Raw genomic sequence first — 25,609 nt, 5'->3', positions numbered from 1 at the left:
CCCACCCCCAACCCCCAGCCTACCACCTAAACAGGCACATTTTATTTAATTAATTGTCACTGTCATTGTCACTGTCCTCCTGTTGTTCATCGATTTGCTCAAGCGGGCCCAGTAACGTCTCCATTGTGACACTTGTTACTGTGTTTCACATATCGAATACGCCTCAGTAATATTGCCAGGCTTTGCCATGTGGGCGTGATACTCTCAGTAACTTGCCGGGCTCTCCGAGAGGGGCGGAGGAATCGAACTCGGGTCAGCCATATTGGCCGTTTGCAAGGCAAATGCCCTACCCTCTGTGCTATCGCTCCAGCTCATTTAATTAATTATTTTATTTATTTATTTTTGCTTAAAAATTTTTTTTTCACACCCAGCAATGTGTTTGCACTCAGGAATCACTTCTGGCGGTGCTTGGGGGACCATATGGCATGCCAGGGATTGAACCCAGGTCAGCCGCGTGCAAGGCAAACACCCTCCCCTCTGTACTATCTATTACTCCAGCCCCAACAGACACGTTTTAAATAGCACAACATTTTTTTTTTACAGGCTTTGTTTAGGTTTGGTGTTGGGGTCACACCCAACAGTGCTCAGTTCTTACTCATGACTCTGTGCTCAGGGGACACTCCGGGCAGGCCTCAGGGGACCATATGGAGTGCTGAGGATCGAATCCAGGTCAGCCGCGTTGAGGCCAGTGCTCCTCTGCCGCACTGTCGTTTGGCCCTTTTTCACAGTCATTCCCTTATTAAGAGGATCGTCTCCAGGTCTGCCGAGAGCACAGTCAGCGTGTGACTGACCTCAAGTTCGGTTCACTCCAGCAGGCTCAGGCCGGGAGATGGCACAGCAGGAAGGGTTTCTGCTTTGTACGGGGCCAACGCAGGTTTGATACCCAGCAACCCAGATGGTCCCCAGGAGTGATCCCTGAGTGCAGAGCCAGAAGTAAGACCCTAGCACAGTGGGTGTGCCCCCCCACCAATAAAAACATTCTAGCATACTCCTGGGGAACCACATGGAGTGCCGGGGATCAAACCCCGATAGGCTGTTTACAACTCAAGTTCCTCACCCACTGTACTCTCTCTGGCCTCACAATGTTTTGAACCAGGGAAAACTTATCTTCCAACAATAGAACATTGGGGCCACAGAGATAGGACAGTGAGTAGGGTGTTTGCCTTGCATGCAGATAACCCGGGTTTGATCCCCAGCATCCCACATATAATTCCTGAGTGTAGAGTCATAATAAGTCCGAAGCACACCGGGTGTGGGCCCCAAAAGAAAAGAAAAGAAAAGAAAACAAAACAAAAAAGCAACCCAACAACAGAACTCTCTCTCTTCTCTCTCTCTCCCCCTTTTTCCCTTTCTCTCTCTGTCTCTCTCTCTGTCTCTGTCTCTCTCTGTGTCTCTGTCTCTGTCTCTGTCTCTGTCTCTGTCTCTCTCTCTCTCTCTCTCTCTCTCTCTCTCTCTCTCTCTCTCTCTCCCTCTCTGTCTTTGGCATTTTGGGTCACACCTGGTTCTGGCTTTGCATTCAGGAATTACTTCTGGCCGTGCTTGGGTACTCTATGAGATTCAAACCCTTTTCAGCCACGTACAAGGCAAGCGCCCTATCCTCTGTACTATCGCTCTGGCCCAGAGAACACTTTCTTTTGAGAGTTTGGGGAAATGTGGGTTCAGGGTTGTCATATGTCCTCACAGGTAACTCGACCAAGTATCAGGGTGCCTCTTCCTGACCTGATGAGGTCACTGATTTTGGATGTAGGAGTAAAACCATATCTGTGATTCTGGTACTCTTTGTTTTGTTTTGATGCCACACCCAGCGATACTCAGAGGTTACTCCTGGCTCTGCACTCAGGAATTACTCCTGGCAGTGCTAGGGGGCGCATATGGGATGCTGGGAATCGAACCCAGGTCAGCTGTGTGCAAGGCCAATGCCCTACCCACTGTACTATCACTCCAGTCCCAATTCTGGTACTCTTATAATGACGTCCATTGCTTGGTTGGACCTGCTTTTATCTGCAGAAGCATTCCTTCTCAGCATGTCACATAGAAACTTTCTTTTTCTCACACCTTTTTTGGGTTGTGGACACCTTTTTTTGGGTTGTGGTTAGTTAGCTGGAACCTGTGGTTTTCATTTGTCATATCAAAGGGCCCCGAGAGCACAGCGGTTTCAGGTACCTGCTCTGCACGTGGCCTCTCTCTCTTCAATTCCTGGCACCACACATGGTCCCCCAAACCCCTCAGGAGAGATCCCTGCATTCTGGGTCAGGAGTAACCCTGCACACAGTCAGGTGTGGCCCCCAAGCCCAAAAAGCAATAGAGAAAAGACCAACGACAACAATAATAATTTTTTAAAACAACCTAATAAAGATGATCTATAAACATAACTTAACCAAACATTAGAGTCAAGAGTAAAATTTTATGGTTTTTTTTTTTGTTTGTTTTTTTGGGTCACACCCGGCGATGCACAGGGGATACTCCTGGCTTTGCACTCAGGAAATTACTCTCCTGAGTGCTCAGGGGACCATATGGGATGCTGGGAATCGAACCCGGATCGGCCGCATGCAAGGCAAACGCCCTACCCGCTGTGCTGCCGCTCCAGCCCCTCGAGAGCAAAATTTTAAAAGTCTTCCCATGGACGCAGATACGAATCAAGGCTAAACACTATCACCACATCATCTGAATACCATTAGAAGTCCGATCTTTTATTCGATTTATTTGGGTTTTGAGACACAGTGACCCTGGGGCCGTGCAGAGCATGTGCTCTAGCCTTCAGGGCTTCTGCTGCTGGTGATTAGCTTTCCCCCACAGCTCCTGGGCATGCCTGTGGCACCTTGGCACACTGCTAGGGACTTGCTCCTTGCGGGGCTCAGAGGCCCACTCACTGCTGGGAACTGACTCCGGGTCCCCCACCAGCAAACCTGAGTACTAGCTCTTTGATCTGCTTTCCATATCCCTACCTCTGAAAAGAAGATGAGAGGGGTCAGAGAGATAGTGCAACAGATGGGGCCCTTGTCTTGTACACGGCCAACCCGGGTTCAATCCTGGCATCCGGTATGGTCCCCTGAGCACTCCCAGGAGTCATTCCTGAGCTCAGAGCCAAGCAGTAAGTAACCTCTAAGCATCACTGGGCATGACCCAAATCCTCCCAATTCCTAAAAGAAACTATTAGAATTCATCACTGTATCCCTGTATCACTATCATCCTGTTGTTCATCGATTTACTCGAACGGGCGCCAGTAGCTTCTCTATTTGTCCCAGCCCTGAGATTTTTTTTTTCTTTTTGAGTCACACCCAGCAATGCACAGGGGTTACTCCCGGCTCTACACTTAGGAGTTACCCCTGGCGGTGCTCAGGGGACCATATGGGATGCTGGGAATCGAACCTGGGTCGGCCGCGTGCAAGGCAAATGCCCTACCCGCTGTGCTATTGCTCCAGTCGCCCCAGCCCTGAGATTTTAGAAGCCTCTCCTTACTCGTCTTTCCCAATGATTGGAGGCTCTTTCAGGGTCAGGGGAATGAGACCTGTTACAGTTACTGATTTTGCCATATCAAATACGCCACGGAGAGCTTACCAGGCTCTGCCATGCGGGCAGGATACTCTTGGTAGCTTGCTGGGCTCTCCAAGATATATATATATATATATATATATATATATATATATATATATATTTGTTGCCTACTCTCTGAACTCTATCAAACATGGTGTGGTAATCATGGAAAATGGGTAGGAAGTGTCTTAAGATGTGTTGCGCGGCCGCTTTGTAGTCATGTGGTCCAGAAAGTGGCCTGGAGCGTGGTGGTGGTTGGGTAGTGAAGGTCGGCTGCTGGGGCTCGGTCCCTTGGGGTGGGGAGGGCTCTCGCCCGCCCCCATCTGGGGCACCTCGAGTAAAAACAGCCTGGTGCGGAGTCTGGTGGCATGGCAGTCAACCTCCACTACCCAACCGCCGCCATACTCCAGGCCACTTTCTGGACAATCGGGCAGAGCCTCACACAGGAGTGAATCCCATGGAACCCAGGTAATGCGAAATTTTGTGACCTTGGACGCTGGACTCAAAGGACCCAGGAGCAGAGATCCTCTGCCAGTTTCCCCTAGTCTCCGGTGACCCAGGGGTGATACCCATAAGCCACAGCCTGCCAGCCCAAGACAATCTCCTCATCAACCACCCTCCAAAACTCATGGCTGCTCCTCCCAGATGGGAGTATAAAATGAGGCCCCCATAACCACTAGAATTCATAAGTAAATTAAAAATGATTCGTGGCTGGAGCGATAGTAAAGCAGGTAGGGCATTTGCCTTGTACATGGCTGACCCGGGTTCGATCCCTGGCATCTCATATGGTTCCCCAAGCACCGACAGAAGTGATTCCTGAGTGCAAAGTCAGGAGTAAACCCTGAGCATCGCTGGATGTGACCCAAAACTACCTCCCCCAAAAACTGAATATGATTCCTGGGTCAAAGTGTTTAAATAAACTGCATTTTTATAAACCAGTAACTTTTAGGTCGGCACTGAAACCTTAAAATACCACTCAAAAGATTGTATCAAGTACCCAGAAAAACTGTATAAGATCTCTGAAGGTGACGCGCAGACACCAGCTGGAGAGTCTTGTCTGTTTTTTTTTTTTTCTTTTTAGGTCACACCTGGCGATGCACAGGGTTTACTCCTGGCTCTGCACTCAGGAATTATCCCTGGTGGTGCTCAGGGGACCATATGGGATGCTGGGAATCGATCCCAGGTCAGCCGCATGCAAGGCAAATGCCCTACCCGTTGTGCTATCGCTCCAGCCCCTGGAGAGTATTGTCTGGATGCAGAGACCTCAGAACTCACAGCACAGAGCCAGAAGTAGCCCCAGGCACCAACAGTCCGTGTGTCCCCCCCCCTTCCAGAAGGGGCAAAGAGGACTTTGTTCCCAAGGCACTGTGTTTGTTTTGACCTGACTGGGGTCCCTGGCGACCTGGTATTAGAGGCTCCTCTCAACCCTCCGCTATGGAGAAGTTATTATTTTTTAAAATTATTATTATTTTGCTTTTTGGGTCACACTGGCAATGCACAGGGGTTACTCCTGGCTTTACACTCAGGAATTACTCCTGGCAGTGTTCAGGGGACCATATGGGGTGCCGGGAATCGAACCCGTATCGGCCGCTTGCAAGACAAACGCCCTACCCGCTATGCTATTACTCCAGCCCCAATTTTTTAATTTTGTTTGTGTGTCATGTACAGCAGTGTTCAGGGACTCTTGGTTCTGTGCTCAGGGGCCACTCCTGGTGGTGACTAAATTCACTCAGGTGACCATAAGTGATGTCAGGGTCCAACAGGGATTTGGATACATGCAAGCAAACACCTTACTTAGCCCAGTACTCTCTCTCCCAGCCCTGCATTGTTTGAAAACATTGAAAATCAAATGAACAAGCTGCTATCACCTGGACAAATGTAATCATTGAGGTAAATAGAGTTGCCAGAAACCTGGGCGGGGGGAGGGGCAGGGAGTGGGTTTTATATTTTGGTGTATCAGGGGAGTGAGAAGTCTTAAAAAATTCCATGTATATTAGGGCTGGAGAGATAGCACAGCGGGTAGGGCATTTGCCTTGCACGCGGCTGACCCAGGTTCGATTCCCAGCATCCCATATGGTCCCCTGAGCACCGCCAGGAGTAACTCCTGAGTGCATCACCAGGTGTGACCCAAAAAGAAAAAAAAAAAAATTCCATGTATACCAGGAAACCTACAAATGGATGCAGTCTCAGAAAACACCTGCAGGGTCCAGGACGTGGCTCAGCTGCAGAGAACTTGCCTGGCTTACATGAGGTTTGATCCCCACCGAAGGCAGGGAGGGGTGTACATCGGGTAGGGCGTTTGCTTTGCACACAGCTGACTCAGGTTCGATCCCCAGCATCCTATTTGTCCCCAAAGCACCAGGAGTAATTCCTGAGTGCAGAGCCAGAAGTAACCCCTGTGCATCGCCGGGTGTGACACAAACCCCCACCCCCAGAAATTAATTAAAATCAGTAAACATTTTAAAAGGCAAGATGGCACTGACGCCGGTTGAACCCCTCACGCTCTCCCGAACCCGGCTCACCATCTCACTCTGGATGACGTGCGACTCAGCATGCCGAGCATGGAATTCCGCATGTGATCCCTGCTGGAACTCTGCGCATGATTCCTGCTGGACATCACCGGCTGCTTTGCGGAATTAAGACAGAATGGCATTGGCTGGGTGAGGAAAGACCACAGCAGCGGCCGCAGCATCACCGCCTCCCCCGGCTGGGCCAAATCACAACACCATGGAGCGTGGAACAGTGGCAGTAGCCCGCGCAATGTCTTGTCCACTGCAGGATGCTGTCCACCAACCACCGAGTGACTTGGGACTCGGCACAGGTGTTCGACCTGGCACAGACCCTATGGGATGGGATCTTGCTCTGCCAGCTAGTCAACAACCTCTGTGCACACTCCGTACACCTCAAGGAGATCAACCTGTGACCGCAGATGCCCCAGGTGCTGCCCGCAGATGCAGGCTGGTGCGTGTTGTCAGCGTGAAAATTGTCATAGCAGGCTGGTCACCAGGAGCTTACATTCAGTAGACTGGGAACACCTGCAGGGACGATTAGAAATCACCCCAAAAGCCTTCATCTTCCCCCTGGAAAGCCCAGGGAGCTACCGAGGATATCCAGCCCACACGGCAGAGCCTGGCAAGCCAACCGTGACGTACCAAATATGCCAACAACAGTAGCAAAAATGGGTCTCATTTCCCTAACCCTGAAGGAAACCCCAGCTGAGTTGGGAAGAAGGAGAGGGCTCGTACTAAGCAGATGGCACGCAAGTCAACGAACGGGTGGGAAGGCGCCCCGCAAGCAGCTGGCCACCAACGCTGCCCGCATGAGCACGCCAGCCACGGGTGCTTTGAAGAAGCCACACCGCTACTGGCCCGACAGTGTGGCGCCAGGCGAGACCCACCGCTACCAGAAGTCCACCAAGTTGCTCATCCGCCAGCTGCCATTCCAGCGGCTGGTGCGTGACATCACACAGAACTTCAAGACCGACCTGCCTGCGCTCCAAAAAGTCAGCCGTCGTGGTGCTGCAGGAGGACTGCGAGGCCTACCTGGTGGGGCTCTTCAAGGACACCAACCTCTGCTCATTCCCCACCAAGCGTGTCACCATTATGCCCAAGGACATCCAGCTGGCATGCCGCATCCACAGAGAGAGAGAATTAAGTTTACAGTGCTAAAATCTTAGGGCTGGGACAAATGGAGCCGCTACTGGCGCCCGCTCGAGTAATCGATGGTTAACGGGATGATAGTGACAGTGACAAACATTTAAAAAAGAAAAACAGGAAATTGCAGGGAGACCATCAAAAGGGAGCATTTAGGGGTCAGTGAAATAGTGCAGTGGGTAGGGTGTTTGTTTCTCACGCGGCTGACCCAGGTTCAATCCCCAGTATCTCATATGGTCCCTCAGCACCGCCAGGAGTAATTTGTGAGTTCAGATCTAGGAGTAACCCCTGAGCACTGTTGCGAGCGCTTAGACCTTACCCCAACACCCATGCAAGGGACCACCAGCAAGGGAAGTGCCTTATCCCTGGACTAAGTCTCTGGCCTGTGCCCGCGGATCTGTAAGGGAACCGATAACTTGCATACAGACCTGCACACAGATCCTGCAGGCAGCTCTTGCTCCGGAGAGAGTGTGCTCGAGAGCACATACTTAAATGTGCATTCAAATATGCACATTCAAATATGCAATTTCCAGAGCAAGCTTGGCTTCTCGGAAGAGACAACAGCAAAGGGAACGAAACAGTGGCCTGTTGTGGGTTTCCTGCCAGGCATTGTCAGACTTTCCGGAGCTGCCCAGCCCTGGGGAGCCGCCTGCCCACCCACTCCTGAGGCCGACAGGGCAAGCTCCACCTTCTACCTCTCCCTCCCTCCCCCCACTTTCAAACACCGCTGAGGGGACTAAACAGGCAGCCGCCTCCACACCCAAGCTCACTCAGGAAGCAGGGGACGTTCAGTAAACATGTTTTAAAACTTGCCTTGTTTATTTTATTATTGTGAAGTGTCATTGTGCATTTTTAACCTGTCATTCCACCTTTCGTTTACATTATACACCCATTTGTGGCAGTTGAAAAGAAAAACATAATCTGTTGCCAATAATGTTACTGCACAAATAAGCTTGTTAATGAGCTAATTAAGCGTTAAACAATTAAGTAACTAGTGTTTTAAAGGTTTTATATTAAGTAGAGAAATCTGGTTGATGGCTGTATATATATGTGTGTGTGTGTGTGTGTGTGTATATACATATATATATATACATATATATATATTTGCTTTTTGGGTCACACCTGGCAATGCACAGGGGTTACTCCTGGCTCATGCACTCAGGAATTACCCCTGGCGGTGCCCAGGGGACCATATGGGATGCTGGGAATTGAACCTGGGTCGGCCGTGTACAAGGCAAACACCCTACCCACTGTGCTATCACTCCAGCCCCGGTGGCTGTATATATTTTTGAGTGTGTTTCAAGTACCAAGGAAAATTGGTTGGGGGCTTTGAGTAAGCAGGGAATTCGTTATTATTTTTTTCCATTAAAAGTAATGATGGAGGGGCTGGAGCAATAGCACAGCGGGTAGGGCGTTTGCCTTGCACGTGGCCAACCCGGGTTCGATTCCCAGCATCCCATATGGTCCCCTGAGCCCTGCCAGGGGTGATTCCTGAGTGCAGAGCCAGGAGTAACTCCTGTGCATCACCAGGTGTGACCCAAAAAAGCAAAAAAATAAATAAAAAAATAAAAGTAATGATGGGAACAGAGAGGTGGTAGAGAGGGTTTAGGTGCTTCACATGCTTCATGATCCGGTATGACAGGTAGTCCCCCTGAGCACTGCCAGGAGTGATATCTGAGTACAGATCCAGGAGTAAGCCCTGAGCTCCACCAGGTGTGGCCCAGAAACACCTCCCCTAAAACAACAACAACAACAACAACAACAAAACCAGACAGGGCCAGAGAAATCACACAGGAGGTAAGATGGGGGGCCAGAGTGATAAAACAGCGGGTAGGGCATTTGCCTTGCACGTGGCCAACTCGGGTTCTATCCCGGCATTCCATATAGTCCCCTGAGCACTGCCAGGATTAATTCCTGAGTGCAGAGTCAGGAGTGACCCTGAGCATCGCAAGTCTCACCCAAAAAGAAAAGAAAAAAAAAAAGAGGTAAGATGTTTGCCTTACATATGTCTGACCCCAGTTTGAGTCCCTGACACCACAAATGGTCCCCCAAGCACCACCAGAATTTATGGTCACATTTGAGCACAGAGCCAGGAATAGCCCCTAAGCACTGCAGAGTTGTGTCCTCCCAAAAATAATGGCAAGTAAGGGCCAGAAAGAGCCCACCAGGCTGGTGTTTTGCCTGTGAAGCCGAGGTTTGACATTCAGTACCATGTGGTCGCCTGAGCACTGCTCAGAGGCTGGGAGGAGTCCTGGAGCACTGCCAGGTGTGGCCCAAAACGCTTCCCCAAAAGGGATGTAGAATCTTGGGGCCGGAGTTGAGGCTCTGTGGTAGAACAGCACCTACCTTACTTTGTGTGATCTGAGTTCGATTTCCACCACATACACATACTATAGGCTTTAGACTTAACTCCGGGTTTATGTCGCCAGCTTGACATGATTTCCTTCATTTGTTTTCCAAAGAATTTTCAGATTTGGGGCTGGAGCAGTAGCACAGCGGGTAGGGTGTTTGCCTTGCACGCAGCCGACTCAGGTTCAATTCCCAGCATCCCATATGGTCCCCCGAGCACTGCCAGGAGTAATTCCTGAGTGCAGAGCCAGGAGTAACCCCTGTGCATCGCTGGGTATGACTCAAAAACCAAAAAAAAAAAAAAAAAAAATTCAATTTTGTAGTCAAGATCATGCTTTGTGTACAGAAAATCCCGGGCCCAATTCCTGACACTAGAAAAAAAAATTTTTTTTTTCAATTTTCACTCTTTTTTTGCTGTACTAGAGACCAAACCCAGGGCCATCCCCATGAGAGGTAGGCGCTCCACTGCTGAGCTACTTCCATGCCCCGTCTTTTTCGCTAGCTAATATAATTTCCGAGTTGACCAACAGGGAGGTCATTTGCCTTGCACACAGCTGACCCTGGTTCCATTTTTGGCATCCCTTATGGTCCCCCAAGCACCGCTGGGGGTAATTTCTGAGTGCAGAGCCAGGAGTAACCCCTGAGCATTGCAAAATGTGACCCAAACAAACAAAAAATCAAAATTAAAAAAAAAATTACCCGAGTTGAAATACACAGGCAGGCATGGGGGTAGGTAGCTGTGGGTGTATGTGTGAGCCTTGCACGTTTGAATCCCACGTTCCTTCATCAGCACCGCCTGGTTTCCTGAGCACTGAGCTGGGAGTAGGCCCCTAAGCACAACTGGGTGTGACTCAGAAAACACAGATGGAAACACTGGCTGTGGAGCTGAGGAGGGAGCTCAGAGGCCTGAGGGGCTGCTGGTTTTCGGGGCACGGGGGTCACAGCCTCAGGCTGGGGGCAGATGCTCACTCCCTTAGCTGTCCCCACCCTAGGGATCTGTCATTCCTTTCTTCTTTCCCATTTGGTTTCTGGACCACATCTCATGGGTTATTCCCAGCTCAGTATGTGGGGTCACTACCAGTGATCCCCAGATGGCCATGTATCGCTAGGGATGGGACCCACATGACAAGCACCCTCTCTAGCCCCTGAATCAGCTCCCCAGACCTGATTATTACTTTGAAGAGTCAAGCAGGGGATGTGACTCAAAGCAGCCACACACGCTGCAGTGTAAGAGACCCCGGGTTTGTCCCTTGGTACCACATGCCCCTCCACCCCCACCCTGTCCAATTCACACAGAACCACAAAAAGCCATCCCATTAATACAACACCCAAAAAGAGTCAAGCAGAAGGTTGAATTTGGCCAGACCATACACCAGTGTGTTTATAACAGAAATGTTTCGTAAGCATCCTTTTATTTGGGGGAGTCACACCCAGAGTGTTGGGGGCTACTTCGGACTCATGCTCTGGGGTCCCTACCAGGGTGCGCAGGGGGCCATTTAGTGCCAGAGACTGAACCCCAGGGTTTTAGCATTCAAAGTTTGTATTGCAGCGCTTTGAGCTTCTCCCTGTTCTGATTAGATATTGTTAAAGTATAGAGCTATTTCTAAATTCTTAAGCAAGCTATCTATACAAATTCTAATTTATACAAATATCTAGAACATATCTGTGTATGTATTTGGTATTTTTAATCCACAGCTATGGATAAATTTATCTAGCCATAAATAACTGGTGCCAGCCAAAGGCAAGGACTCTTTCTAACCTTTAGCACAGCGTTTTAACAACTGAAGTTTTCAAATAGCTCCTTACTCTCATCAACTGTCTGGGCAGGGGTCGAGCCTCCAGTTATTTCATGAAGGTCACTTTTTTTTGTTTACTTTAAAGAAAATGGTGATCCAAATAAGGGCTACATAATGATTAATGAGGATTTTGTTGGGGAGGGGATTGGGGCCACACCTGGTGGTGCTGGTGGGCTCTCCCAGGCTCGGGTCACAGGCAGGGTAAGCACCTAACCCCTGTACTATCTTTCTGGCCCAGTTACTATGACTTTTATTCATTTGGTGGGATTGGATCATTGCCTAGGGCTGCCTACTTGCAGCTATGTTTGGAAGTTACTCCTGGCAGTGCTCAGGGACAAAACGTGGATAAAACCAGGGTTGGCCTCAGGCAAGATGAGAGCCTTAATGCTTGTACTATCTCTCCAGCCCAGAGAGTGATGACTTTTTTTGGGGGGGGGGTCACACCCGGCAATGCACAGGGGTTACTCCTGGCTTTGCACTCAGGAATTATTCATGGCGGTGCTCAGGGGATCATATGGGATGCTGGAAATCGAACCCGGGGTGGCCACACGCAAGGCAAAAACACCCTACCCACTGTGACGGCCCCAAGTGACAATTTTTAAATTCTCTTAAACTACTGGTTTTCCTCCATCTTTTTTTCTACCCTTATAAATTCTTGGGTTAAAAAAAAAAAGGTCAGGGCTGGAGCAATAGCACAGCGGGTAGGGTGTTTGCCTTGCGCGCAGCCAACCCAGGTTCTATTCCCAGCATCCCATATGGTCCCCTGAGCACCGCCAGGAGTAACTCCTGAGTGCAGAGCCAGGAGTAACCCCTGTGCATCGCCGGGTGTGACCCAAAAAGCCAAAAAAAAAAAAAAAAGTCAATAATAAGAAACATAGGCATAAGGAAAAAAAGGTTGTTTTTTAGTTTGTGTTCAGAATGTCCTAGTCTCACTTTGACTGCCTCATGGTGATGTGTCTTCCTGCCATCTGCATTTCTGTGAGTTGGTAGTTCTATCTCAATATTGTTTCATTAAGGTTTTGTTTTTGTTTTTAACTGTATCTCACCATGTTCCTCTGGCCTGCTCACTTGATAAATCTGCTGTCTTAAGGATGCTCCTTTGTATGTGTTTTCTTTCTTTTATCTTGCTGCTTTCAATATTCTATCTCTGGGCCAGAGCCAGAGCACAGCAGGTAGGGCTCTTGCCTAGCACATGGCCAGCCCAGAATTCGATCCCCGGCATCCCATATGGTCCCCTGAACATGCTAAGATCGATTCCTGAGCACAGAGCCCAGAGTAACCCCTGAGCACCATCGGGTGTGCCCTTCCCGCCCCCCCCCCCCCCAAAAAACACAAAAAACAAATCAATATTCTATCTCTACCTTTGACTTTTGTCATTCTGATTATGATGTTTTTTTTTTTTAGAAACTTTTATTTTATTTTATTATTTTTTTTTCCTTTTTTTTATTAGTGAAAAACCATGAGGTACAGTTATAGGCTTACAAATTTTGTGCTTGGGTTTCAGTTATACAATGATCAAGTCCCCATACCTCCACCAGTGCCCGTCATCCAGCCCCATGGGTCCCAGCATCCCCCCCACCCTCATCCCCCCTGATTATGATGTTTTGGAGTATTTTTTATTTCAGTCTTCTGTGGCTGTTACGCTGTGGCCTGCTGGATCTGGGCGCACGAATTAGTGAGCTCTTGGAACCTCTCAGCTATGATTTTTTTTTTTGACTAATAGTTCTTCATCAGAACTGTCTTCCTGTTCTCAGAGATTCCAGTGATTCTTAACTGTGTCTCTTGAACTCATTTCAAAGTTCTCCCTTATGCTATTTGTTTCAGGTTTTTAAAAATAATTTTGTGGGGCTGGAGCAATAGCACAGCGGGTAGGGTGTTTGCCTTGCACGCGGCCGACCTGGGTTCGACTCCCAGCATCCCATAGGGTCCCCCGAGCACCACCAGGACTAATTCCTGAGTGAAGAGCCAGGAGTAACCCCTGTGCATCGCCGGGTGTGACCCAAAAAGCAAAATAATAATAATAATAATAATAATAAATTTTGTTGTTTCTAGATGTTTACTATATCTTGTCTTGGAACTTTATTTGCTCTTTTTGGGCCACACCTGGTGATACTCAGAGGTAACTCCTGGCTCTGCACTCAGGAATTACTCCTGGCAGTGCTCAGGAGCCACATGGGATCCCGGGGATTGAACTCAGGTTGGCCATGTGCAAGGCAAGTGCCCTACCCGCTGTACAATATATCTATCCATCCCCAAGAGTTCACTGACTTAATTTTTTTGTCTACACCCAGGGATGCTTACTCCTGACTCTGCACTCAGAAATCACTCCTGGCATTGCCTAGGAGACCAAATGGGATGCTCAGGATTAAACCTGTAGCACCCTACCTGCTGTATTATTGCTCCTACCCCAAGCCTCACTGATTTTATTCTCAGCTACTATTACTCTGTTGTCCAGGTCTTCCATTAACTTTCATTTTTAATTTCACCTACCAAATTCTTTAGTTCTATCACTCTTATTTTTTGTCTTATTGGGTCACATCTGGTGATGCTCAGGGTTTACTCCTGGCTCTGCACTCAGAAATTACTCCTGGAGGTGCTCAGAGGACCATATGGGATGCTGGGATTGAACCCAGGTTGGCTGCATGCAAGGCAAACGCCCTACCCACTCTACTATATCTCCAGCCCCAGTTCTATCACTTCTGACTATAGTTGTCTCATTTCTCCTCTCATGCTCTCTTGTGCTTTACTGACCATGTGTACCATTGTTTCCCTGTACTCACTGAACATCCTCAACATTTTCCCTGAGAAGTTATAGAGCTGATTAGTACTGGCTGAGTCTCCTGGGTTGATTCCCAGCATAGTATATGGTTCCCAAAGCACCACCAGGAGTAATTCCTGAGTGCTTGAGCCAGGAGTAATCCTTACTATGCATCGCCGGGTGTGACCCAAAAAGAAAAAAAATGGTGGGGTTCTACATGCTCCCCCATTATATCTGTTGCAGTCTAGGGGTGAGTCTAATTCATCACTTGTCCTCCCGTTGCTTCTACCAGGGAGCTCTGTAGGGGAACAGCTGGGTGTTCATCTCCTTTGAAAATGATCTCTGCCGGATCTGTGGTTAGTAGCGAATTGTGTAGGGTTTCCAGAAGGTTTTCAATGTCATTCATTGGCCCTGCCACTAATCCATCTGTAATTTAAGTTTCTATGACTTCTAGCTGCCACAACCCTCTTTGTATGTTTCTGTGGGAATCGGTAGCCAGAGCTAGGATTAAGTTAATATATTAGCACAGTGTGCTTGGGGCAGCCAAGCCACTCCAGAGTGAGTTCAGTGCAAGAGCCTGATGTATCTTCCCCTGGGGATATGAAAGAGTGAAATGTTGTGCCTGAAGCCCACTAGACAGTCCTAGATTTGGGGGCACAGGAAAAGATGGTGGCATTTGAATGCAGGGTCTTTGCATGAACCTCTGACGTTCAGCCTGGGAGATCAAGGGCCTGATCAGGAGATGCGTCTTTGGAAAAATATTCCTAAGGATACAGTTTAGTGGCATTAAATATGTGGGGTTTGGGTTTTATTTTTAGGTCACACCTAGTGACATAGGGGGCTGCTCCCAGCATGATGCTGGGCAGGGATCACTCCTGGAAATGAGCAGGTCATAGAGCCTTGATGAGACTCAAACCTGGGAGTTCCACAGGCAAGTCATGTGTTCTGGCCCAGGAAGCTCGAAGTTTGGGCCCTAAAAGCACAAAGGCCAGTCACACTAGCGGAAACACCTCACCGCTATCTGTAGACCTTTCTCCATCTTCCCAAACTGAAAACTGCACACATTGAACAGTATATCCCCATCGTTTACTTCCTCTGGCCCCTGCCAGCCACTGTTCACTGGCTCTATAAATTTGCTACTCTAGCCCTCTCATATAAGTAAAATCACACATCTGTCTTTTTGTGACCAGCTTATTTCACTTGGGATACTGTCTCCAAGTTTGTTTGGGGATGGGAATGTGGTATGGTAGAGCAGTCACTTAAAATGTGTGATGTCTTGGGTTTGATTCCTGGACCAAGGTCCTCTGAACATCTAGAGCAACTAAGCTGGGAGTAACCCTCAACAATACTGGGTGTGACCCAAACACACACACACATATACACACACAAGTAGCAATGTTTCTAGGGCAAGAGGATCAGTACAGAGGATAGGGCATGCGGCTTGCATGCATCCAATCCAGGTTCAATCCCCGCATCTCATATGGTCCCCTGAGGCTGCCCAGAGTGAACCCTGAACACAGAGCCAGGGCTAACCCCTGAGCACAAAGCCAGGACCAAATACTAAACACAGCTGGGTGTGGCCCCCAAACAAAAGTGGCAATGCTTCTTAACAATTTTTGTCTAAAACTACAAGCAAAACAAACTTCTTTAACTGTACTATCATAAGTTAATAATAAAAAAGGGAGGGCAGAAGAAATAGCCCAAAGAACTGAGCATATGCTTTGTTGGAAGCTTCGGTTTGAACCTGGCACCATATAGAGTTCCGAGCACTGAATTCTGAGCTGGGAGTAGCCCCCAAGACCACACATGTGGACAAAACAAAACAAAACAAAAACAGAAAAGGAAAGGAAGATCTACAAATGTACAAGATCTCCAGATAGTAGCTCCAACTATAGTTCCAGTAGTATATTTCAGATCTTAATGCAAGCCGGAAGGAAAGTCTACATTTCACTTGATTGTGCAAATGAAGAACTTCTACTCAACCTTCAACTGAATGTGATCAATCCACAATGCATCGATGTGGCACAATACAGTATGAAGAGAACAGAATTCTACAATTGCCTTCCAAATGATGAATGTGCTTAATTAAAATTATATGCTCGTTGACTGATAGATGTATTTGACAGTTCAGGCTATGTGGAGGCATTTTCAGAGATGAACTATGTAAAATCTCATTACAGACAAGCATTAACGGATGAACATTTGCAATTGATTTGATGATAGGGAACACCAACATTAAACCCCAATTAAGCAGCAGGCATGTATTGTGAAAAAAAAACAACCTTCTCAATCGTTATATTTTTAATTTGGTCAGTAAAGAATTTGTGGAGAGGCTGGAGCAATAGTACAGCGGGTAGGGCGTTTGCCTTGCATGCAGCCAACCCGGGTTCGATCCCCGGCATCCCATATGGTCCCCCAAGCACAGCCAGGAGTAATTCTTGAGTGTAGATCCAGGAGTAACCCCTGAGCATCACTGGGTGTGACCCAAAAAGAAAAAAAAAAGAATTTGTGGAAATGCATTTTCTTTAGTTTTAAAGTACTCTTAATTTTGTTTCTTGGCCTGCAAAGTCTAATATTTACCATCTCATACTTAACAGTAAATTTGTTAATCCCAGTCTAGAGAAACATTGGGCAGGTACATCCACTTTGTCCTCCTGGAGAGCGTCTAGTCAATCAAAACCCTGAGTCTCCATCAAGTTCTTTTTCTCCTGTCCTCCATTACTTGAATGGCCTCTAAGTCAACTCCTCAAGACAAAACTATTTGGTACCCAGCATTGCAAAAACAACACAAAGCAAAGCAAAGCAAGACAAATAGGAAAACCCTCTTGCAATCTTCCTTTTGCTTTCCTTTCCCATGGTCTTGTGTTAGAATGTCCTGTATGAGTCCTACCTGCAACTTTAATTCAGCTTGCACCATTGACGCACCAAGAAGCTGGTCTTCAGGTGATGCAGAATCTGTTAGCATCTTGATCTTGGATTTCTCAGACTCCAAGGAATGAGAAATAAATTGCTGCTTACAAGGCACCTAGGTTCTTTTGTGTATGTGTATGTGGTTACATTGTTATTGTGGCGGGGGTGGGGCACACCCAGCAGTGCTCAGAGTTTATTCCTGGCTCTGCAGTCAGGAATCACTCCTAGTGGGCTCAGAGGACCATATGGGATGTCAGGGATCAAATCTGGATGAGCTGCATGCAAGGCAAATGCCCTACCCACTGTACTATTGCCATAGTCCAATGTTCTGTTTGGATTTTTGTTGTTATTGTTGGTATTGCTGGAGTGATAGCACAGCGGTAGGGCGTTTGCCTTGCACACAGCCAACATGGCCAACCCGAGTTCGATTCCTCCGCCCCTCTCGGAGAGCCTGGCAAGCTACCGGGAGTATCTCGCCCGCACGGCAGAGCCTGGCAAGCTCCCCGTGACGTATTCAATATGCCAAATACAGTAACAACAAAGTCTCTCAATGGAGACGTTACTGGTGCCTGCTCGAGCAAATCGATGAACAATGGGAGGACAGTGACAGTGACAGTGACAGTTGTTATAGAAGTCCCCAACACCAAGGATAAGAAAGCATCTTCAGGGCTGGAGCGATAGTATGGCAGGTAAGATGTTTTCCTTGTACATGGGTGACCCCGGTTCAATTCTCAGCATCCTATATGGTTCCTCAAGCACCGCCAGGAGTAATTACTGAGTGCAAGCCAAGGGTAACCCCTGTGCATCACTGGGTGTGACCCAAAAAGCTAAAAAAAAAAGCATCTTGAGGTTGGAGCAATAGTACAGCAGGGAGGGCATTTGCCTTGCATGCAGCTGACCCCAGTTCAATCTCCAGAACCCCATATGGTCCCTTGAGCCCTCCAGGAGTGATACCTGAGTGCAAAGTCTGGAGTAATCCCTGAGCACCACCAGGTGTAGCACAAAAACCAAAAGAAAAAACCACTACCAGCAACAAAAAATCTCATTCCTTCCTCTCCCCACAGCTCCGGATGTGCTGGTCCCCTTACCAAACCTACCATCTTCTTTCTCTTTCCTGCTCTTTGTGTCTCCTCAGCACTAGACTGCACTAAAACTCCATGATGTGTCAACATATGCTGGGCAATAGTGAACAGTTAACAAATATTTATTGAAAGAGGAAACAAGTCTGGCAATGGGGAAAAGAGCTTCTGAAGCACTTTGCCAAGTCCTGCCTTGGCCTTGCGGTCAGGAAGATTTCCAGAGAAAGTGACATTTATGCTGACAACTAATGAGAATAGGAATTAGTCCAGTGCAGGAAGGGGGAAAAGGAGACAGTCTAGGGAGAAAGATGAGCATGAGAAAGCAGAAAAGTCTGAGGCCTGGGGCAGAATAATGCATAGTGTGAGACTGTGGTCACTAAACCAGATCATTTGGGGTGGGGTGACGGAGAGGGGACACACTCGGCTGTGCCCAGGGCTTTCTCCTGGCTCTGCGCTCCAGGATTCCTGGCAGGGCTTAGGGGCACCATATGAGATGTCAGGGGTTGAACCCAGATCGGCTGCATGCAACACAAGTGCCCTACCCACTGTACTACCTCTCTGGCCCCAACCCAGATCGTTCGGACTTGCTGACAGAACAGGAAGAAGTCAATGATAGCTTTAAGCTGGAGAGCGGAGAAGCAGTATGCTTTAGGAATACTATAACTGGTCATAGAACATGACATGAAATGTAGAGGAAAGTGTAAAAGAAGACAGAGAATCAGTTAGGAGGTCACAATAAGTGAAGAGCACAGATATCACGGTATCACGTTCCTCCCGTTGTTCATCGATTTGCTCGAGCGGGCCCAGTAACATCTCCGTCATGAGACTTGTTCTTACTGTGTTTGGCATATCGAATACATCATGGGTAGCTTGCCAGGCTCTGCTGTGCAGGCGAGATACTCTCGGTAGCTAGCCAGGCTCTCCCAGAGGGGCAGAGGAATCGAACTCGGGTCGGCCGCTTGTAAGGCAAATGCCCTACCGCTGTGCTATTACTCCAGCCCAGCACAGAAGTGCACAGAAGGAATGTATAAATATAAAAAAAGAGAAAATACTAGTTGGACAGGTAGAGGAGGTGAGAGAATTTGAGGGGATAGTGGAATCATCATAAAACCTTAACACCAGAGGCCTAGAGGGCTGGGGGTGGAGGGTTACAGACGTGCTGAGCCCGCAGCGTCTGAAGTGCCTCCCTTGCTGGTTAAAACATCTATCTTTTTTTTTTCTTTTTGGGTCACACCCGGCAATGCACATTATTATTGAGAATGAATTACATTGCTATAAAGCATTATCAATATCACTCAATTATTAGACAATACTTATTTCTGAGTGCAAGGCACTGCTCTAAACCCTTTACACAATCAAGCATGGTTAACTATAATGAGGCGCTGCAGAGAGAAGGTGAAGACACAAGAACAAAGGTCTCGAGGAAGGGCTAGCGCAGGATGGTAGGAGGGCCATCTCTTCCACCGAGGAGGAAAGAACAGAGGTAAAGAGATATGGAGGAGGGCAGACAGTGCCTGGGATTCAAACTTGGGTCCTTGTTCATGCAAGGCATAAGTTCCAAATCCTCAAAATACCTCCCAGGGACCCCTACTTTTTTTTGTGGGGGGGGAGGGGGACGCTTTTTTGGATCACACCCAGCAATGCTTCTGAACTCAGGAATCACTCCTGACGGTGCTCGGGGGACCATATGGGATGCCATGAATTGAACCCGGGTTGGCTGTGTGCAGCACAAACGCCCTACCCGGTGTACTATCGCTCCGGGCCCCTCCACGTGAAGTTTTAGCTGGCTGATTTATTTATTTATTTATTTACTCAGTGGTGGCAGCAGAGGCGAATGCCTCAGCAGTGTTTGAGGTCTGTGCCACCCCTGGCCATGTTCAACGTGGCACTACAGGTCTGAGCTGACATTTCAGGGCTCAGCTAGTGATGTTTATCTCAGTGGTGCTGGGACACACCTGGACCACCTCCGTGCAGCTGAGAGGAGTATGTGGTACCAGCAATGCAACCTGAAGCCTTGCATAAACCAGGCCTATGCCCCACCTCTCAAATTATTTCCCCAGCCCTGGCATATCCCTGCCCCCATTTCCCCTTCCATTTTTGGCCAACCCAGGTTCGATTCCCAGCATCCCACATGGTCCCCCGAGCACTGCCAGGTGTAATTCCTGAGTGCATGAGCCAGGAGTAACCCCTGAGCATCGCCGGGTGTGACCCAAAAATAAAAGCAAAAAAAAATGATGGGGATCCCTGTAGAGACACAGGAGTCACACCCGGGGTGGGGGGGGCAGCGCTGGGCTGAAACTCACAGCTTCAGGTGCTCAGCTGTGCTCTTCTCGGGGCCTTGACTGGCTTCAGGGAAGGATTAAAGTGGCATGGGGATTAAGGAAAGGGCAGAAGCAATTCCACCTCTAGCTCAGAGGGCCTAGAAGGTGGGCAGCTCCAACATTTTCGAAACACCTGCCAAGTGCCAGATATACCTGCGGCTGAGAGGATCTCCAGTGGGTACTATTATGTGGAGACTGTCTGGGTGTCCTTTGTCCTGCTCCTGAGCCGGCGAGCATCCACACCCCACTCTCCTGGTCCAGGATCTTAATTTCCTTTTGCTGTTGTTTGGGGACCATGCCTGGCAATGATCAGGGCTTACGGTAAGTACCCACACCCCACTCTCCTGATCCAGGACTTCCATTTCTTTTTGTTGTCGCTGTTGTTGTTGTTTGGGGGCCATACCTGGCAATGCTCAGGGCTGACTCCTGGCTCTGCATTCAGGAATTACTCCTGGTGTTGCTCAGGGGACCATGTGGGGTTCTGGGGACTGAACTAGGGTTGGCTGCGTGCAGATGAATCGCCCGACTGACTGCATTAATCCTCCAGCACCAGAACTTCAATTTCAACTTGAGGGGCTGGAGAGGTACAACAGATAAGGGAGTTGGTTGTTCTGTAAGCAGCCAGACACGGGTTCAATCCCCGGCACCCCATGTGGCCCCCTGAGCACTGCCAGGAGTGACTCTTGAGTACAGAGCCAAGAGTAACCCCTGAGCATTGCCAGGTATGGCCCCCCCTAAAATAAAACAAAAACACTCTGCAAATTGTCGCTGAAACTCAACTTGAGGAGACCATGCCCACTTTGCTGCCACAGTGGAACATGAAGATGCTCTGGTCAGAGTGGACATGAGGCTGGATTTTGTCCTAGAAAATTTTAGCCTCAGATGAGTGACACACAAAAAATAAGAATAATGGGGTCACGCCTACTGCCTTGAAGATTCTCTAGGAATTCCTGTGACTGGTCCCCAGAGTTAACCCAGGTCTGTCCTCCCACAGGCTGGTCCTTCCGCCCGCTTTGCCCATCCAGGTCCCCCGCCTCCTCCCCAGCTTGCTGTCTTGGTACAGTTCATCAGAGCCAGTTTCTGCTGCTTGCAGACAAAGGCTTGGAACAATGCATGCATCTTTCTGTGAATGCGTTCCAGAGAAGGCTGGTGGGTGGGTTTGAGTGGGCTCGAAGCCAGCTGACTGTCCTTCCTTCCTTTCCCAAGGCTTCCATCCTAAGCTCGGGGATGGAGCAGGGCATGGCTCTTCTGAGAGGCTCACAAATTCCAATCAAGAGAATTCAGCCACTTCCCTTTTTGGTTCCTTTGAGTATTTTTCCAACCGCTTTCAAAGAACAAACTCTGGGAATGCCATCATCTCTGCTGGCCCTAGGCTGACTTCAACTTTTTAAAATTGCTGTGGGTCACATCCAGGGTGCTTGGGAGCTGCTCCAACAGTGCATTCAGGGGACCCTGTGGCCATTGTGTACTATAAGCATCTTAATCCTATCTCTGCAGCTCTTGACTTCAACTTTATTTTTTTTTACTTTTTTGGGGGGTCATAGCTGACAATGCACAGGGGATACTCCTGGCTCATACACTCAGGAATTACTCCTGGCGGTGCTCAGGGGACCATATAGGATGCTGGGACTTGAACCCGGGTCAGCTGTATGCAAGGCAAATAACCTACCCACTGTGCTATCGTTCTTCAACTCTTTTTTTTTTTTGTAGGAGTACTGCTATTTATTCAGCCACTGATTAGCTGATTGAATTGGGCATGAACTCCACCTTAATTTTTAATTTTATTTATTTTTTTATATTTATTTATTGAATCACTGTGGGAAAAGTTACTAAGCTTTCAGGTTTAAGTCTCGGTCATACAATGATCAAACCCCTTTCCCTTCACCAGTACTCATTTTTCACCACCAAGAACCCCAGTATACCCCCCCCACCCCTTCCAATGCCTGTAAGGCAGATGATTTCTACTTAACTCTTCTCTACATTGATTACATTATTTCGACAAAAGATGCACCATTATTGTTTAGAACTTCCCCCCAAACAATCAGAATTGCTGAAAAGGCATTGTGAAATATTTTGTTTTCTATAGCTGGTTATGAGAATCATATAATGTCATGCGGCCATGATTTTGGATTTCTGCAAAGAGCCAGATAATTACGAGATTGGTTTCTGTGTGTCTGGTGTTATGGCCATGCTGGAGAGCCACTCGTGGGGGGTAATTCGTGACCTCGGTAGGGCGTGAAGGATGTGCTGGTACCGCTCCCCTTCCCATGAAACTGCAGTTGCGCCATCACCGCAGGCTCGTACCTGGCTTTCCTATAAGCTCTGAGGTGGCAGCCACCTTGCTGCCAGCGGGGAGAAAGGTGGAAAAGAGCAACACCCTTTCCCTCCCGGGGAGGCATGGCGCCATAGTTTAACGCATCGTCCATTCACTTTTCTTCTGCAAGCTGCTGGGCTCTGGACTAAGTCCTTTTGCCTTTGGAGCCATGGCCGTGCCAGAGAGCCACTTGTGGGGGGCAACTCATGACTCGGTAGGGCGTGAAGGACGAGCCAGTACCCTCCCCCTTCCCATGAGACTGCAGTTGCCCCTTCACCGCCGGTTCATACCTGGCTTTCCAATAAACTCTGAGGTGGCGGTCACCTTGCTGCCAGGGGGGGAAAAGGCGGAAGGGAGCAACACCCTTTCCCTCCCGGGGATGCATGGCACCATAGTTTAATGCATGGTCCATTCACTTTTCTGCCGCAAGCTGCCGAATTCTGGATTACAGACTTCAACTCTTAATGGCTGCCATCCCCACATCAGCTCAGCTACCTTCTTGCTATGGCCATAATCTGGCAAATTAAATTGTTGTTGAAATCTTGAGCTACAATGGAAGATCTTTTTTTTTTCTTTCCTTTTCTTTCTTTTTTTTTTTTTTTGCTTTGTGTCACACCCAGCAATGTTCAGTTGTTATTCCTGGCTCTGCACTCAGGAATTACTCCTGGAGGGTTCAGGGGACCCCATGGGATGCTGGGGTTGAACCCGGATCAGCTGCGCGTGAGGCAAGTGTCCTACGCACTGTACTATTACTATAATGAACGGTTTTCCTTTGTGCCACTACTGCCACTCGTTGTGCCACTATCATGGATCATACTATGTCATTATTTTTTACTAGCAGCTCATTTCATTAGTAGTTGTAAACTCTGAAGGCAGAGTCCATGAGTGTTTAGCACAAAGCTTTAAAGTAAGGGGCTAGAGTGATAGCACAGCAGGTAGGGCGTTTGCCTTGCACGCAGCCGACCCGGGTTTGATTCCCAGCATCCCATATGGTCCCCTGAGCACTGCCAGGAGTAATTCCTAAGTGCATGAGCCAGGAGTAAACCCTGTGCATTGCCGGGTGTGACCCAAAAAGCAAATAAATAAATAAAGTAAACGTAAGCCAAACAACCAGACACCATACATAAATGCATGGGAATATTTTAGGTAAAAATCATGTAATACAAACCCTTTTTTAAAAAATGGGAAAAAAGAGAGCTGGATAGTACGGTGGGTAAGGCATTTGCCTTATATACAGCCAACCTGTGTTTGACGCCTAGCAAAACACAACCCTGAGCTCTACCTGATATGGCCCCCAAACCAAAAATGAGGGGCTTTGGCATATGCCTTGCATGCAGCCTACTCCTGTTCAATCCCCAGTACTACCAGCTGGAGCCCTGGAGCCCCTGGACCCTGCTGGGGGCAGCCCAGGTCATCTAGGCACTGCAGGGCCTAAGCAGTACATCTTCAGGCCCTTGCTGAATCACAGGCTCTGTTTGCTGAGAACTGCTGTGTGCATGTGTGTGGGGGTGGGGGGTTTGCTGTTGGGGGGAATTTCTCCCCCCAAGAAATGAAAAATGAAAACAGGGCCCAGAGAAATAACGTAGGGGGTTAGAATGCCTGCCTTGCATGCATATGGTCACAAGTTCAAATCCCTGGGTCCCATATGCACTGAGCACAATCTGGGCAGCTTTACCGCTTGAGTGTGAACCTCAGCTGTCTGCGATCCCCAGCGCTACGAGATTTCTAGTTATATAGCAGCTACAGGTGTGCACAAGAAGCCCCTGAAATAAGTTGTCCAAGTTTCTGTTCCTAGGAAATGTGACCTCTGGCAAGCACGTGTGCAAGCACAGCTTGTATGGCTGAAGAACATGACCTCAGCCAGTACAACTGAAAGGACGCACACCTCAGGGAGCACCCCAGCCAAGGGGGTGAGAACTGCTACCTGACATGATTAACCCCACTGGATAAGCACACAGCTAAAAATGCGCAAGTACTGAAGCTGGGCATATGTGCAATTCAGTCACTGCTGAAAAAAGTGGGGATGGGGATGTGGGGATAGAAATTTTTTGCTTTGGGGGGCCATGCCTGGCTGTGTTCAAGGCTACGATCCTTGGCTTGGTGCTCAGGGGTCACCCTGTGTAGTGCTCAGGAGACATATGGAATGCCAAGTGAGCTGAAGGCAAGTACCTTAATTCTTGTACCATTTCTCTGACTCTGAAAAAAATTTTTTAAAGATGAGACCCAGGAGCCAGAAAGATAGCACAGTAGACAGAGTACTTGCCATGCAAAGAGCCAACCCAAGTTTCATCCCTGGCATCCCATATAGTCCTGCCATGAGTAATTCTGGAGTGTAGAGCTAGGACTAACCTCTGAGTACCACCAGGTATGGCTCAAAAACAAAAAAAAAGACCCCGTTAGTACAGGTGTACCCCCCTCCAGCCCAACTCCCAACACACACACACACACACACACACACACACACACACACACACACAGAGTTAACAGTTCAGATTCTGAAAGATAAAAGTAGCTCACCAGGTTGGTATTTGGTGCCAGGTCAGGGCTTTAAAAGTGGTCCATGGGGCTGCAGTGATAGCACAGCGGGTAGGGTGTTTGCCTTGCACATGGCCGATCCAGGTTTGATTCCCAGCACCCCATATGGTACCCTGAGCACCGCCAGGAGTAATTCCTGGGTGCATGTGACAGGAGTAAGCCCTGTGCACTGTGCAAGTGTGACCCAAAAAAGCAAAAAAATAAATAAAAGTTGTGCAGACTTCTGGGGCAATGCGCTCGGCATGCTAAGAAACCATCTGACTCCAAGACGGCCCAATGTAAACAGACATTCAGTTCTTTGCAGCCCTGTTCTCACAGGTGTCTCCCACACAAATTAACCTAGTCCATGGTCAGTTTAGG

The 25,609-nt window shown here is 48.4% G+C and overlaps 1 pseudogene; it reads left to right on the top strand.

Moving 5' to 3' along the window:
• The first annotated feature begins 6,463 nt into the window (after window positions 1-6,463).
• On the top strand, window positions 6,464-8,833 carry LOC130040098 (histone H3.1-like; annotated as a pseudogene).
• The last annotated feature ends 16,776 nt before the right edge of the window (window positions 8,834-25,609 follow it).

The sequence above is a fragment of the Sorex fumeus genome, unplaced genomic scaffold (genome assembly GCF_029834395.1).
Source record: "Sorex fumeus unplaced genomic scaffold, SorFum_2.1 ptg000094l, whole genome shotgun sequence".
Lineage (NCBI taxonomy): Eukaryota > Metazoa > Chordata > Mammalia > Eulipotyphla > Soricidae > Sorex > Sorex fumeus.
The sequence above is the reverse complement of the archived record's forward strand: the minus strand, read 5'-3'. Positions and strand labels throughout refer to the sequence as shown.